The sequence below is a fragment of the Bubalus kerabau genome, chromosome 21, assembly GCF_029407905.1.
Source record: "Bubalus kerabau isolate K-KA32 ecotype Philippines breed swamp buffalo chromosome 21, PCC_UOA_SB_1v2, whole genome shotgun sequence".
In the NCBI taxonomy this organism is placed as follows: Eukaryota; Metazoa; Chordata; class Mammalia; order Artiodactyla; family Bovidae; genus Bubalus; species Bubalus kerabau.
Genome location: NC_073644.1, coordinates 33,403,770 through 33,421,429, shown reverse-complemented (window position 1 = coordinate 33,421,429; position 17,660 = coordinate 33,403,770).

Here is a 17,660-nt window from a genome sequence, read left to right as displayed (position 1 = left end):
ATTTGGCAGTCACGAGCTATTTGATAATTGTTAATTGTTTTACTTACTTATTCATTTTTTTTTTTGCATGACCTCAGGAACTAATTAAATTGGACAACCATTTTCAAATGACTATAGAGAAAACCAAACCCTACATTTGTTTTTAATAACTGTTGTGTGGAGTGTTCAACCTGATTTATATAAAATTTACTTAGAGTTTTCTGTACTTCTTCCTCTAGGAGGCTAAAGTTTCTTCTTCAAATTTAGTTGTGTTCTACTTAAAATATATACATATATATATATAATTAAAATACTTTGGGGAAAAAGTCTGATTTTCCCATAGATTACTTGCAAAAAAGAGAAATTATTGTCTATCACCAAAATTTCATATTCTCAATGATACAAATGAACTTATTTACACACAGAAGCAGACTCACAGACAGAGAAAACAAACTTATGGTTACCAAGGGGAAATGGCAGTAGGTAGAGGGATAAACTAGGAGTTTGAGATGAACAGATACACACTGTGCTGTGCTTAGTCACTCAGTCGTGTCCAACTCTTACCAAATATAAAATAAACCACAAGCACCTACTGTATAGCACAGAGAAGTGAAAGCATTAGTTGCTTCGTTGTGTCTGACTCTTTGCAACCCCCTGGACTGTAGCCCACAAGGCTCCTGTCCATGGAATTCTCCAGGCAAGAATACTGGAGTGGGTAGCCATTCCCTTCTCCAGGAGATCTTTCTCACCCAGGGATCGAGCCTGGATCTCCCATGTCTCTTGCGTTGTCAGGAGGAATCTTTATCACTGTGCCAGCTGGGAAGTCCATATATATATTAAATAATTCAGATATTATAAGCAAGTGTCCAACCAGCGAAATTCTTTTGATCGTCTCCTTCCAGCTTAAGGATAAAAAACAAAGCACTTAGATGTCTATCTATTGTTCTCAGGCTCTCCTTTGGCCATTTCTGGACTATTTCATCTTTGGTGCTTAGGTCTTGGGACAAGCCAAGGAGCACTATTTATCCTCTGATTCACAGAGGAAGTGTGTGACAATGAAGAAAACCTGAGCTGCCCCCATTTTCCTCTATCCAACTGTCTGGAGACACTGGCCAATAGTAACATGATCCCCACGGATTCTCTCTGAAGCAGATAAGTTCCATTTTTAGTAAGACTTTCCATTGTTTATGAGAGTTCAGGCTCCACCTGGTCAATGCTAAGAAGGTGACTACAGGGAGAGGTGATTCATTTACTCAACAAATTAGTATTGAGCACCCACCCTATGCCAAGCCGGGTTCTAGGTACTTGAAATCAATAGTGAGTAGGGCAAAGTTCTGCCCACTTTCTGGTGGGGGAGAGCAACAAGAAACACATGAATGTATAATGTATTGTCAGGTATCAATTGCAGTCAGCACAACCAGTAAAAAACAAAGCAAGTTTGGTGGATAGAGATAAGGGGAACCGGCTGGGGGTGGGCGGGGCTTGCTGCTGTAAAGGGAGGAGACTGGGATGCTCACGACTTCCCTGGTGGCTCAGAGGTAAAAGCGTCTGCTTGCGATGCGGGAGTCGCGGGTTCAATCCCTGGGTCGGGAAGATCCCCTGGAGGAGGAAATGGTAACCCACTCCAGTATTCTTGCCTGGAGAATCCCATGGTTCTTGCCTGGAGAATCCCATGGACGGAGGAGCCTGGTGGATTACAGTCCACGGGGTCGCAAAGAGTCGGACACGACTGAGCGACTTCACTTCACTTTGGGATGCCCGGCGGCCCCAGGTCTCAGTGAGCAGTAATTACAGAATGAACCTGGCACATTAATCCTTTAACCAGATCTACATATTAACAGCTCCCTAGTGGCTCAGTGGTAAAGAATCTCTCTCCCAATGCAGGAGACAGGTTCAATCCCTGGGTGGAGAAGATCCGTGGGGAAGGAAATGGCAACCCACTCCAGTATTCTTGCCTGGAAAATCCCATGGACAGAGGACCGTGGTGGCTAAGGCCTCAGTCCATGAGGTTGCAAAGAGTCTGTCACAACTTAGCAACTAAACAACATTTTAGTAAGCGCTCCACTCACTATGATAACGAACACTGCAGCACATGCCGTCGCAGGGAACAGGCCTTTTGTTTTCCGCAGTTGAGGATGCGATTTATTCCTATTTTATTATTACAATGATTGTTTCTGTGTGTGTGTGTTAGTCGCTCAGTCATGCCTGACTCTTTGTGACCCTATGGACTATAGACTGCTAGGCTCATCTGTCCATGGGATTATCAAGGGAAGAATACTGGAGTGGGTTGCAATTTCCTCCTCTAGGGGATCTTCCCAACCCAAGGATTGAACCTTCATCTCCTGCATGGGTAATCGGATTCTTTACCACTGGGCCACCTGGGAAGTCCCTGGATAGAATGATACCATTTGTTAAAACAAAACAAAACAAAAAAAGGATTTATATGGAGTTCCTTGCATAGACTATTTTTAGGAAAATACAGAAGTGGTTAACAGTGGTTGTCTTTGGAAAGGGGAACTGTTTGGCTGGGAAACAGGGAGGAAGGAAGCCTTACTCCTACTTAATACCTTTTGATTCTTTAATATCATATTTAATGAATGTAATTAACATTGGAATATGAATTGTATGAACTTAATTTTGAAAAAAATAACAGGAAAATCTGAAAGACTATATATAATTAACATCATATGGAACTTTCATTCTTGAATTATATATTTCTATAATGTTTAATAGTGGATAGATAGTAATTTTAGAAGTCATAATGAAGATACAGGAAAACAAAAGTGAGCATAAGCTTCTATTTATTTAGTCAGAGAATAGGACTTCCTATGACAGCTCCTACAGCCGAGTCATCTAAAAATGCATTTTAGCTTCATGTGACTTTATTCTATGCGATTAGGTACTATCTAATGCAGTCTACTTTACCTTATAGGAATGCACAAGAACTCAGCAACAGATAAACTGAATTAAAATGGATAACAGTTTCTTTCAACTGATCCTGTAACCATCTCAATCTTTGGCACAACAAAGATACAGCGAGGTCACTTGTCATTCATGTCGGTTATCGTTTAGATTACATGACATTTTCTTAACAGTTGTTTTAGAAAATTTAGAAATATCTTTTGTTTAAGAAAAGCTGTCAGACCTTTCAGTGTAAAATACAAAATCAGCTCCTCAGGACCCGGGGGGAAGATGACAATAATCTCAGTAATGGTATCTATTTTCTCACTGCACAGTACAGCCAGCCACCCAGTTTCCCTCCAAATGAATGCCAGGCTTTACTCATTGCTGAGTTTAGCTTGTTGTCTTACATCCTCCAGTACATCAATCCAAAGGTCAAGGGGCAAATCCTACACAGTGGCCTCTGTATTTTCCAGATGCCACATGAGTTTGGTGCTGACCCAAAAGGTTGAGATCATTCCAGGATTCCAAAGCAATATTGGGATTGGTGTGTGAGCTGTGAGGGGCCATCAGTATCCTGGCAATAAGTTTCTTGGAGTTTATTGGATCTACCTACGTTGGCCAATAAAGTAGCCACTAGATTTGAAATCGGAGAAGGCAATGGCACCCCACTCCAGTACTCTTGCCCGGAAAATCCCATGGATGGAGGAGTCTGGTAGGCTGCAGTCTATGGGGTTGCGAAGAGTTGGACACAACTGAGTGACTTCACTTTCACTTTTCCCTTTCATGCACTGGAGAAGGAAATGGCAACCCACTCCAGAGTTCTTGCCTGGAGAATCTCAGGGACAAGGGAGCCTGGTGGGCTGCCGTCTATGGGGTCACACAGAGTCGGACACTACTGACATGACTTAGCAGCAGCAGCAGCTTTGAAATATGGCTAGCGGAGATGGAATTGTGCTGTGACTGTAAAATGCACGTGGGATTTTGAAGACTTAAGACCAAAAAAATTTTTTTAAAAAGAACCCCAGTACCCATATGGGAGGGCTTCCCTGGTGACACAGATGGTAAAGAATCCACATGCAATGAGGGAGACCTGGGTTTGATCCCTGGGCTGGGAAGATCCCCTGGAGGAAGGTATGGCAACCCACTCCAATATACTTGCCTGGAGAATCCCCATGGACAGAGAAGCCTGGTAGGCTACAGTCCATGGGGTCACAAAGAGTCAGACACGACTGAGCAACTAAGCACAGCACATATGAATACACCCATATGGGAAGAGCTAGGACTCTTCCTGTGGTGTCTGCGTGGAGTTCTGAAGTTGGCAAAGACCTTGGTGAGGGGCACTGTGTGTGTGTGTGTGTGTGTTCATTAATAACCAGTGAGGGACAAGCTTGTGTTCATCAGCTCTCTTGGTATTTGCAGAATCACCATTTTTTACCCACCACTCAGTTAATAGTTTGAAAAGAAGCCTGGGGTGGGGTGGGATGGGGTGGTGGTGGTGAAGAGGGCATCCCCTTTCCTTATCCGCCTGGAATTCTTTCCTTTAATATACTCATCTTTGTGAAATTTGAAGCCAACACAGACATTGGGATGGGCCAATCATGGTACCCTACCCACAGGGACTGGTTCGGGGATGGGCACGGGACCCAAGTCCAACCAATCAGGAGCCTTCTCCAGTATGTTTCTGCAGAAGCTGAAGAAACCCTTATCACTTCTCACTTGTTAGGAGCCATTGTGACTTGGAAGCGGCCAGCAGCCATGTTTCCACCCAAATAGGGAAACGTGAAGGCATAAAGTTCCATGGAAAGCCTTCTGAGTTGCAGAAGCATGACTGTGTATGAGTCACCAGTCCATCCTGGGCACATTCATCCATGAGGTCAGCTTCACCGTTACTGTGATTTGGTTACTGGAGCCAGAGCTTCACTTTTCACCTTTTTAGTTAATTCACTATGTGTTTCTGTCACTTGCAATGACAAGAAAATTGACAAGTATGGATAAATTTATGAAAAAACAAGACATGGGTGCTGTCCTCAGAAAACCTATGATTCATATGGGAAGATAAGGACAATTACACAAGAAAATACAAAATATACTTAAGCATTACCTTGTACTCACTGCATGTCTATGGTGATCACAGCCATCAAATTAAAAGACACTTGTTCCATGGAAGAAAAGCTATGACAAACCTAGACAGTGTAGTAAAAAAGCAGAGACATCATTTTGCTGACAAAGGTCCACATAGTCAAAGCTATGGTTTTTCTGGTAGTTATGTATGAATGTGAGAATCGGACCATTAAGAAGGTTGAGTGCCAAAGAATTGATGCTTTCGAACTGTGGTGCTGGAGAAGACTCTTGAGAATCCCTTGGACAGCAAGAAGATCAAACAAGGCAATCCTAAAGGAAATCAATCCTGAATATTCATTGGAAGAACTGATGCTGAAGCTGAAGCTCCAATACTTTGGCCACCTGATAAGAACTGACTCACTGGAAAAGACCCTGATACTGGGAAAGACTGAAGGCAGGAGGAGAAGGGGATGACAGAGGATGAGACAGTTGGATGGCATCATCAACTCATGAGTTTGAGCAAACTCTGGGAGATAAAGAAGGACAGGGAAGCCTGGCACGCTGCAGTTCATGAGGTCACAAAGAGTCGGACACAACTTAATGACTGAACAACAACAACCTATGCAGGGGCTAAATCTACTGTTAAATGTATGAAGAATATGCTGGAGTAGACAGTTGAGTGGTTTAGAACAATGGCCATTGGCTGGTTCCTGACAGGACTCAGAAGTTTCTAGCTCTTATTTTTCACAATTTCAAATTCTGAAAGTTAGTGGAATAAAATGGAAAGAATCCAGGCTTCAGAGCCAGACCTGGGATGAAATCTGGGTTTCAGAGAGTAAAGAATCCTCCTGCAATGTATGAGAGCCAGATTCAATCCCTGGGTCAGAAAAGATCCCCTGGAGAAGGGAATGGCTACTCACTCTAGTATTCTTGCCTAAAGAATCCCATGGACAGAGGAGCCTGGCAGGCTACAGTCCATGGGGTCACAAATAGTTGGACACAACTGAGCAAGTAAGCACACAAGTCTGGAGGTAGGATAACTTTGAGGTGAGTGAATTCAGTGGCTCAATCGTGTCATCACCAGCCCTGGTTCTTCAGTCCATCCATCTTGTTTCAGTCACAGAATCATGCAGTTATTCCAGGCATCACACCCAGGAAACATCAAATCCAGAGAGTCTGTCTTTTCCAGTGTCCCTTTAGGAGTTCAAATGAAAGCCTTCTCAGAATGTCAACTCCAGCTCTTCCTGCCCTCTCATCTCATTAGCCAGAACAGAGTCACGTGTCAACCTGCAAACTAATCACTGACAAAGGGAATAACTGATTGTTTTAAATTCATCAGGACTTAAAAACTTGAAAGGTGGCCTAGGATTGTCTTCCTCTGAAGCATGTAGGGAGTGGGGCAAGGAAGTGTGTTATATACTGAACACAGCTGAGGCTTCTATCTAACTGTAAGTCATCAGCAGAACCAGTAAACACACTGTCCAAGGCTCCCCTTGCCTGAGCCCAGGGGACAGGAAAGCTCAAAAGGGAGGCACGTGTATAGGAAGCTATGTCATAATTAAAGGCTCTGACTAGAACCCTGGCTGTCACATAAGGACATTGTGAAGAGTTAATAACAGTTAGCACTGAAAGCAGTCCTATATACCAGGCATTAAAAATATATTATGTATTTATTAGGCTAGGCCAGACCTTAATTGCCGCACACAAACTCTTAGCTGCTGCGTGTGGGATCTAGCTCCCTGACCAGGGATCGAACCCGGATCCCCTCCTTAGTCTTAGCCACTGAACCACCAAGGAAGTCCCATGCCAGGCATTGTGTTAAGTACTTTGCAAGGATGATTTTGTTCAACCCTCACAAAACCTTTATGAGGTTTTGCTACCTTCTATGTTTTATAGAAACTGAAGCTTGAAAGAAATAACTGGCACAAAGGGGGCACAGGTGTGAGCCCTGGAGCCAGGCTTCGAAGTTGGGTATGTGATCCTGGAGCCCTTGTCCTTTAAAATGAAGTTGTCCTGGTTTAAGAAGAACAGTGATGAGCTCGCTGTTTCTACCATTCCTCCAATCACCCATTCAACAATAATTTGTGGGCTTCCCTGGTGGCCCAATGGTGATAGTCCGCCTGCCAGTGCAGGGGACACGGGTTTGATCCCTGGTCTGGGAAGATCCCACATGCCGTTGAGCAGCTAAGCCCATGCACCGCACCTACTGAGCCCGTGCTCTAGAGCCTGGGAACCGCAACTACTGAGCCCAGGCACCACAACTACTGAAGCCCGAGAGCCTAGAACCTGTGGTCCGCAACAGTAAGCCACCGCAATGAGAAGCCTGCACACCACACCTAGAGAGTGGCCCCCACTCCCTGCAACTAGAGAAAAGGCCACGCAGCAATGAAGACCCAACACAGCCAAAATTTTAAAAAATTATTTAAAAAATAAAGCAACAATTTGTGACGCACCTACTAATATCTTGCAGGAGACAGAGCAGTGGCCATGGTCCCTGTCCTCAGGGAGCTTAGTCCTCACTATCTAATCTTTAGTGTTTACAGGACATCTCCCTGGAGGTATCCTGAGTCAGCACTGACAGCAGAAGAGAGTCTGAGCTGGAGACACTGCTTTGGAAATGTAGCTAGGCGATAGCCAAGACAATAGAAGATGACTTTAAAACAAATACTGCATGGTAAGCACACACATTATTTATGTGTGGATTCTAAAAGAGTCAAACTCGTGGAAACAAAGAATAGAAAGTGGTTGTCAAGTGCCAGGTTGGTAAAAGAGGACAAATTTTCAGCTCTAAGACCTCATAAGGTCTGAGCATCTAATTTACAACATGATGATATAGTTAATAACACTGTATTGTACAATTGAAATCTGTTAAGAGAGAAAAATATTTTCACCAAACTAAAAAGAAAAAAAATCAGGCAAATATGTGACGTGACAGACGTGTTAATTAACTTGACAGTGGAGATTCTTTCATAACATATATATGCATCAAAATATCAAATTGTCACGTTAATCACACTTTAAATATGTAACAATTTTATCCGTCAATTATACCTCAATAAAGCTGAAAAAAATTGTGACTAAAAAAATTCTGAAGTGATGAGTAATTAAAGAAAACCCTAGGAAAGCCATTTAAGTGTTGTCCTGGTATTTATATTCTTAAAAAAATAAAACAATCAGTTCAGTTCAGTTCAGTTCAGTCGCTCAGTCATGTCCAACTCTTTGCGACCCCATGAATCGCAGCACACCAGGCCTCCCTGTCCATCACCAACTCCCGGAGTTCACTCAAACACATGTCCGTTGAGTCGGTGATGCCATCCAGCCATCTCATCCTCTGTCGTCCCCTTCTCCTCCTGCCCCCAATCCCTCCCAGCATCAGAGTCTTTTCCAATGAGTCAACTCTTCGCATGAGGTGGCCAAAGTACTGGAGTTTCAGCTTTAGCATCATTCCTCCCAAAGAAATCCCAGGGCTGATCTCCTTCAGAATGGACTGGTTGGATCTCCTTATACTCACCTATTATTAGCACCAAGTTTCTGAAATTCTTAAGGAAAACTAGTCATGTAAAATCCGAAAGACTTTAAATAAACTTGAAACAGGTTATCAAAGACATGGCAACAATGCTTTAAAAGTACTGTAGTCACTGAAGCAGTCACTATTAATGGGTTACCTTTTGACCATTTCATTTATTTCTTGCTAACAAAACTCTAATTTTATTCCTGTATCTGGTGGCCATGTGAATCAAGGGACCATAAAGGGCCACTCTTAACTGGTTTAAGTCGAGCAGAGTGATTCCATCCACTTGATAGTTCAGACACTGGTGGACAAGGCAATTCTGAACAGTGAGATATGATAAGTTTTGTGGGGGACTGCTATATGCTCCTGCTGATAAGCTGCATGGGTAGAAACAGCCCTTTTTTCCCATTCCATGTAGTCACTCTACATGTGATACTGGGATCTGTGGCAGCCATCTTGTGACCATGAGGAGAGCTGATCTGAGGTGGCAGAACTGAAAGAAAGCAAAGCTTTTTATTTCTATTTTATTCTTTATTGCATCAGGTCTTAGTTGCAGCACAAGGGATCTTTAGATGCTGCATGTGGGATCTAGTTCCCTGATCAGGGATTGAACCTGAGTCTCAAGCTTTCGGAGCAGGGAGTCTTAGGCACTGGACCACCAGGGAAGTCCCAAAGCTTTTGTTATTGAGCTGCTGAATTTTTGAACCCTGGAACAACCCAACCTCTGTCCTTAAGTGATGATACATTTTTCTTACTTAGAAGTGTACGAAATCATTTTTGAGTCTTTTATTATTTGCCTCTCAAAGCATCCTAAACGACATTGTCACTTATATTGCCCTATTTATATAGAATGGTAGCTGATCAAGCAATATCTTAAAAACAGTCTAAAAACAATCCTTTTGTTTTTAGCAAGGCTTCTCTTAGAAAATATAAACTCAATGAGGCTTTCTTTTCTGCTGATGGTACCCTTGTACCTGCTGAAAAATGTATAGCTATTTGCAGATCTATGTTAAAAGGTTACATGATGTAGCTGCAAATATTCAGTTATTTAGTTACTATTTATGTTCCTTAATGGATGAAAAGTGCCTTTATGCATTTTTGGTAGTTCTAACTTCAGAAATCTGGATCTATTACATACATCAAGCATAGCATTTTATCATGTGTTCGATTTTGACCAGGGCTCACACTGTCCCTTTTACAGAGACTAATTTTAAAAGAAAACCATCTAACGATTCAAAGTTTTTTGTTTTTGTTTTTTACATCTAACTGTCCTGATGGTAAACTCCAGGTTATTGCTGGTTTATTTGAAAGACCAAGAAAGTTAATTGTTGATATCTGTGCTAAGGGAATATAAAGATCAAGCATTCTGGGACTTCCCTGGTGGTTCAGATTTCCCAGGCAAGAATACTGGAGTGGGTTGTCATCCCTTCTCCAGGGGATCCTCCCAACCCAGGGATCAAACCCTGGTCTCCTGCATTGCAGGCACATTCTTTACCGTCTGAACTACCAGGGAAGTTACACTTACATCTTATCAAAAGCAATTGAAGATCCTGGGACAGTGGATTATTTTTAATATGAGAGCCTAAAATCACACACTTACACAGTAACCATAACTACTGATTACTCTGTTACTTGAGTAGCAAAGGATTAAGCTCTCAGTTTCGATCTATTAAGAGTGGAGTTATCTTCATTAGTATACCATCCTTTAAAAAAGCACAAGCTGGAATCAAGATTGCTAGGAGGAATATCAATAACCTCAGATATGCAGATGACACCACCCTTAGGGCAGAAAGCAAAGAACTAAAGAGCCACTTGATGAAAGTGAAAGAGGAGTGGAAAAGCTGGCTTAAAACTCAACATTCAGAAAACTAAGATCATGGCATCTGGTCCCATCACTTCATGGGAAATAGATGGGGAAACAATGGAAACAGTGTCAGACTTTATTTTTTGGGGTTCCCAAATCATTGCAGATGGTGACTGCAGCCATGAAATTAAAAGACGCTTGCTCCTCAGAAGAAAAGCTGTGACCAACCTAGAAAGCATATTAAAAAGCAGAGACATTACTTTGCCAACAGAGTCTGTCTAGTCAAAGTTATGGTTTTTCCAGTAGTCATGTATGGATGTTAAGTTGGACCATAAAGAAAGCTGAGTCCTGAAGAGTTGATGCTTTTGAACTATGGTGTTGGAGAAGACTCTTAAGAGTCCCTTGGACTGCAAGGAGATCCAACCAGTCCATCCTAAAGGAAATCAGTCCTGAATATTCACTGGAAGGACTGATGTTGAAGCTGAAACTCCAATAGTTTGGCCAACTGACATGATGACCTGACTAATTTGAAAAGACCCTGATGCTGGGAAAGATTGAAGGCAGGAGGAGAAGGGGACAACAGAGGATGAGATAGTTGGATGGCATCACCGACTCGATGGACATGAGTCTGAGCAAGCTCCAGGAGTTGGTGATGGACAGTGAGGCCTGGCGTGGTGCGGTCCATGGGGTCGCAAAGAGTCAGACATGACTGAGCGACTGACCTGAACTGAAAAAATTCTCATACAACAAACACTTGGAAACAGGGCTCCCCCAGTCTTGGTTGGAAAAATAATTTAAATAATTCTTCAAAACTACCTAGTTCTTCTGCCATGAAGTAAATGAAGATGCCCATGGTCCCGTGAGACTGAAACAAGTCCTTTTCAGAGAAAACCATGAAAAGGATAAAAACTCAGAATTCCGTGTTTACCTCAGGAGTGTTCACTTACATTCCCATGGCTACCACATCACCAAGCTATAACAGTTTTGTGCACATCATTCTGTGCTTCTTGTTGTTGTTTAGTCTCCAAGTTGTGTCCGACTCTTTGTGACCTCATGGACTGCAGCCCACCAGGCTCCTCTGTCCATGGGATTCTCCAGGCAAGAATGCTGGAGTGGGTTGCCATTTCCTTCTCAAGGGGATTTTCCCGATCCAGGGATCAAACTGGCTTCTATTGCTTTGGCAGGCAGATTTTTTTACTCCTGAGCCACCAGGAAAGGCCCATTTCCTGTTTACCAATCCAGAACAAACCCCCTAATTTGATTTTCAACAGCCCATTCAACATAAGCCATCATGGTGACCTTCTCTACTCCAAGGAACTTAACCTTGACCTCCAGTCCACTTCAGCAACCTACCCCAAGGCCATATCCTTGAATTGGTCTTCTCTCAGAACTACTCCAGTTTGGGGAGCTTAAACATTCTAATCCTCTTTTCTCTCCAACTTTCTACTCTCTAGTTGTCTCCCATCCTTGGAGGCAGCTGATATAATGGGCAAATAAAACATGGGTTTGGGAACCAGAGAGAACCAGGTTTAAATATTGGCTCTACCACTTGCAAGCTGTGTAGCCTCAGGCAAATGACTTTTTATTTCTGAGCCTCACATTTCTCATGTATGAAAGGGGAAAAATCCGATTTTGCAGGATTGTAATGTGGGTTATGATCCTGGGACTAAAAGGCCCTTGCAAGACACTGAGCTGATGCTCAGAATAGCTGGTTTCTCCCCTCTCCTCCATTCTCTTTAGTACTCACACCTACAACCGTGTTCTCAGAGCTCAAAGAGAAGGCAAGTCCAGGGACCTTTCCAGTCTCTCATCCCTCCCTGGGCTTCCAAGTCCTTTTATTAACTCCTCCCTCTGACATCCCACCACCTGGTCCTGGTGAGCACTCACTCCTGGGGAAACGCCACACTTCCGTGGTTCATTCTTGCTTCCAGGCTGCTGAGGGCTTTCAGACTGACCGGGAAGTCCTAGCCATTTCTGTTTTGAAGCTTCTAGGCAATGGCACCCCACTCCAGTACTCTTGCCTGGAAAATCCCATGGATGGAGGAGCCTGGTGGGCTGCAGTCCGTGGGGTCACTAAGAGTCGGACACGACTGAGCAACTTCACTTTCACTTTTCACTTTCATGCACTGGGGAAAGAAATGGCACCCCACTCCAGTGTTCTTGCCTGCAGAATCCCAGGGATGGAGGAGCCTGGTGGGCTGCAGTCCATGGGGTCGCGAAGACTCGGACACAACTGAGCGACTTCACTTTCACTTTTCACTTTCATGCATTGGAGAAGGAAATGGCACCCCACTCCAGTGTTTTTGCCTGGAGAATCCCAGGAACAGGGGAACCTGGTGGGCTGCCTTCTATGGGGTCGCACAGAGTCAGACATGACTGAAGTGACTTAGCAGTGTATTTATAAAGGAAGCGGGAGTGGGGAGAAAGGAGGGGAAGGGGAAGAGGAAAGGGGAATAGGAGGAGGAGACCAAAAAGTTCGAATTGTAGACTATTTAAATGTTTGCATTTGGGGGAAATACTTTCTCCAGAAACTCCATTAACCTAACAAGTGGCCAGTTATCGCCTAGGAGAGTTTGGAAGCAGTTCCTCCTTTTCTGTCTTCCGGGCATTTCCCTGGGCTCTCCCACAGAACAATCTTAAAGGGGTTGCTTCTACACTTCCAACTAGGGAGGCCTAGGTCAAGTGCTGCCAGTGACAGCGTGGGTAAATTTGTCTAAAAGACTTCAGGAGGCTGAGGCTGTCTGCTGCATTCCCTGATAGAAGCTTGTGGTCGTTTAGTTGCTAAGTCGTGTCTGACCCTTGCAATCCCATGGACTGTAGCCCACCAGGCTCCTCTGTCCATGGGATTCTCCAGGCAAGAATGCTGGAGTGGGTTGCCATTTCTTTCTCCAGAGGATCTTCCCCACCCAGGAATCGAATCTGGATCTCCTCCATTGCAGGCAGATTCTTTACTGACTGAGCTATGAGGGAAGCCCCTATAGAAGCTTATTATAGAGGCAAAGGTATCATTTTAGCATCCATATGCTGACTCATTTCTTAACTGATGCATAGAGAGCAGGTGAAGTCTTCTCGGTTCCCTTAAAAATTCTAAAGTTTGTATTTATTATAACAAATTAAGTTTTTAATAGTACAAACAGTGCATTATGTGGAGATCATTTTGTAATGTATAGAAATAGCAAACCACTAAGCTGTGCACTCAGAACTAGCATAGTGTTGTGCGTCAATTATATGTCAAAACAAACTTATAGAAAAGGGGGTAGGAGAATTAGATGAAGGTACGTACAACCTTCCAGCTACACAATAAACAAGGACTGTACAACATAACTAATATAATTGACACTGGGAAGTGGCAACCCATTCCGGTATTCTTGCCTGGGAGCCCGGTGAGCTACAGTCCATGGGGTCCCAAAGAGCCGGACATGGCTGGGCAGCTAAGCACACAGCCATACGTTATAGGTTATATATCAAAGTGGTTAAGAGAGTAAATCCCAGGATTTCTCAGTTCAGTTCAATCACTCAGCACACCAGGCTTCCCTGTCCATCACCAACTCCTGAAGCTTGCTCAAACCCATGTCCATCGAGTCAGTGATACCATCCAACCATCTCATCCTGTCTTGCCCTCTTCTCCTCCTGCCCTCAGTCTTTCCTAGCATCAGGGTCTTTTCGAATGAGTTAGTTCTTTGCATCAGGTGGCCAAACTATTGGAGCTTCAGCTTTAGCATCAGTCCTTTCAATGAATATTCAGGACTGATTTCCTTTAGGGTGGACTGGTTGGGTCTCCTTGCAGTCCAAGGGACTCTCAAGAGTCTTCTCCAACACCACAGTTCAAAAGCATTAATTCTTCGCTGTTCAGCTTTCTTTGCAGTCCAACTCTCACCTCCATACATAACTCCTGGAAAAACCATGTTTTTTTCAGTTTTTCCAGGATTTCTCATTTGAAGAAAAAACATTTTTTTCTCTTTTTAAAAAAGTTTGTATCTTTATGAGATGGTGGATGTTCACTAAACTTTTGGCAATCGTTTCATGATATATATTAGTCAGATATCCTGCTGTATGTCAATTGTTGTTTAGTCACTCAGTCGTGACCGACTCTCTTGTGACTGCATGGACTATAACCCATCAGACTCCTCTGTCCATGCGATTCTCAAGGCAAGAATACTGGGGTGGGTTGCCATTCCCTTCTCCAGGGGGTCTTCCCCACCCAGGGATCGAAACTGTGTCTCTGGGAGGTGGGTTCTTTACGGCTGAGCCAATTACATCTAAATAAAACTGGAAGGGGAAAAAAATACAAAACACTGGCACCCTCTCAAATATATACATATAGTGCATTATGACTGTGCTATCCATGTGCTAGAGAAATTGAAACAAAAATCGCTGTGTACTCTAGGTTCTCTAGGTAGTCTGATCTTGAAGACTGCAGCACAAAACACTGTCCAGTGAGTATTTTAATCCTGTCGCGGTAACGTTTTCAATCTGGGGATGATTCATTGTTTTGGTCACTTGGTTGGGGTGTGGGGCTCACCTGTTTGGTCAAACACTAATCTAGATGCTGTGAAGGTATTTTTTATTTAAATTTGGAAAACTCAACAGTGGCCACAGGACTGGAAAAGGTCAGTTTTCATTCCAATCCCAAAGAAAGGCAATGCCAAAGAATGCTCAAACTACCACACAATTGCACTCATCTCACATGCTAGTAAAGTAATGCTCAAAAATCTCCAAGCCAGGCTTCAGCAATATGTGAACTGAGAACTTCCACATGTTCAAGCTGGTTTTAGAAAAGGCAGAGGAACCAGAGATCAAATTTCCAACATTTGCTGGATCATCGAAAAAGCAAGAGAGTTCCAGAAAAACATCTATTTCTGCTTTGACTATGCCAAAGCCTTTGACTGTGTGGATCACAATCAACTGTGGAAAATTCTGAAAGAGATGGGAATACCAGACCACCTGACCTGCCTCTTGAGAAATCTGTATGCAGGTCAGGAAGCAACAGTTAGAACTGGACATGGAACAACAGACTGGTTCCAAATAGGAAAAGGAATACGTCAAGACTGTATACTGTCACCCTGCTTATTTAACTTCTATGCAGAGTACATCATGAGAAACGCTGGGCTGGAAGAAGCACATGCTGGAATCAAGATTGCCGGGAGAAATATCAATCACCTCAGATATGCAGATGACACCACCCTTATGGCAGAAAGTGAAGAGGAACTAAAAAGCCTCTTGATGATAGTGAAAGAGGAGAGGGAAAAAGTTGTCTTAAAGCTCAACATTCAGAAAACGAAGATCATAGCATCCAGTCCCATCACTTCATGGGAAATAGATGGGGAAAGAGTGGAAACAGTATCAGACTTTATTTTTTTGGGCTCCAAAATCACTGCAGATGGTGACTGCAGCCATGAAATTAAAAGACGCTTACTCCTTGGAAGGAAAGTTATGACCAACCTAGACAGCATATTCAAAAGCAGAGACATTACTTTGCCAACAAAGGTCTGTCTAGTCAAGGCTATGGTTTTTCCACTGGTCATGTATGGATGTGAGAGTTGGACTGTGAAGAAGGCTGAGCGCCAAAGAATTGATGCTTTTGAACTGTGGTGTTGGAGAAGACTCTTGAGACTCCTTTGGACTGCAAGGAGATCCAACCAGTCCATTCTGAAGGAGATCAGCCCTGGGATTTCTTTGGAAGGAATGATGCTAAAGCTGAAACTCCAGTACTTTGGCCACCTCATGCAAAGAGTTGACTCATTGGAAAAGACTCTGATGCTGGGAGGGATTGAGGGCAGGAGGAGAAGGGAACAACAGAGGATGAGATGGCTGGATGGCATCACTGACTCGATGGACAGGAGTCTGAGTGAACTCCGGGAGTTGGTGATGGACAGGGAGGCCTGGCGTGCTGGGATTCATGGGGTCGCAAAGAGTTGGACACGACTGAGCGACTGAACTGAACTGAACATTTAAATCAAGACCATTCCCATGGAAAAGAAATGCAAAAAAGCAAAAATGGCTGTCTGACGAGGCCTTACAAATAGCTGTGAAAAAAAGGGACGTGAAAAGCAAAGGAGAAATGGAAAGATATAAGCATCTGAATGCAGAGTTCCAAAGAATAACAAGGAGAGATAAGAAAGCCTTCCTCAGCGATCAATGCAAAGGAATAGAGGAAAACAACAGAATGGGAAAGACTAGAGATCTCTTCAAGAAAATTAGAGATACCACGGGAACATTTCATGCAAAGATGGGCTTGATAAAGGACAGAAATGGTATGGACCTAACAGAAGCAGAAGATATTAAGAAGAAGCGGTAAGAATACATAGAAAACTGTACAAAAGACAGCTTCACAGCCAAGATAATCACGATGGTGTGATCACTCACCGAGAGCCAGACATCCTAGAATGTGAAGTCAAGTGGGCCTTAGAAAGCATCACTATGAACAAAGCTACTGGAGGTGATGGAATTCCAGTTGAGCTATTTCAAATCCTAAAAGATGATGCTGGGAAAGTGCTGCACTCAATATGCCAGCAAATTTGGAAAACTCAGCAGTGGCCACAGGACTGGAAAAGGTCAGTTTTCATTTCAATCCCAAAGAAAGGAGATGCCAAAGAATGCTCAAACTATAGCACAATTGCACTCATCTCACACTCTAGTAAAGTAATGCTCAAAATTCTCCAAGCCAGGCTTCAGCAATACATGAACCATGAACTTCCTGATGTTCAAGCTGATTTTAGAAAAGGCAGAGGAACCAGAGATCAAATTTCCAACATCTGCTGGATCATGGAAAAAGCAAGAGAGTTTCCAGAAAAACATCTATTTCTGCTTTATTGAGTATGCCAAAGCCTTTGTGTGGATCACAATCAACTGTGGAAAATTCTGAAAGAGATGGGAATACCAGACCACCTAATCTGCCTCTTGAGAAACCTGTATGCAGGTCAGGAAGCAACAGTTAGAACTGGACATGGAACAACAGACTGGTTCCAAATAGGAAAAGGAGTACGTCAAGGCTGTATATTGTCACCCTGCTTATTTAACTTCTATGCAGAGTACATCATGAGAAACGCTGGGCTGGAAGAAGCACATGCTGGAATCAAGATTGCCGGGAGAAATATCAATAACCTCAGAGATGCAGATGACACCACCCTTCTGGCAGAAAGTGAAGAAGAACTAAAGAGCCTCTGGATGAAAGTGAAAGTGGAGAGTGAAAAAGTTGTCTTAAAGCTCAACATTCAGAAAACGAAGATCAGGGCATCCAGTCCCATCACTTCATGGGAAATAGATGGGGAAACAGTGGAAACAGTGTCAGACTTTATTTTTGGGGGCTCCAAAATCACTGCAGATGGTGATTGCAGCCATGAAATTAAAAGAGGCTTACTCCTTGGAAGGAAAGTTATGACCAACATAGATGGCATGTTA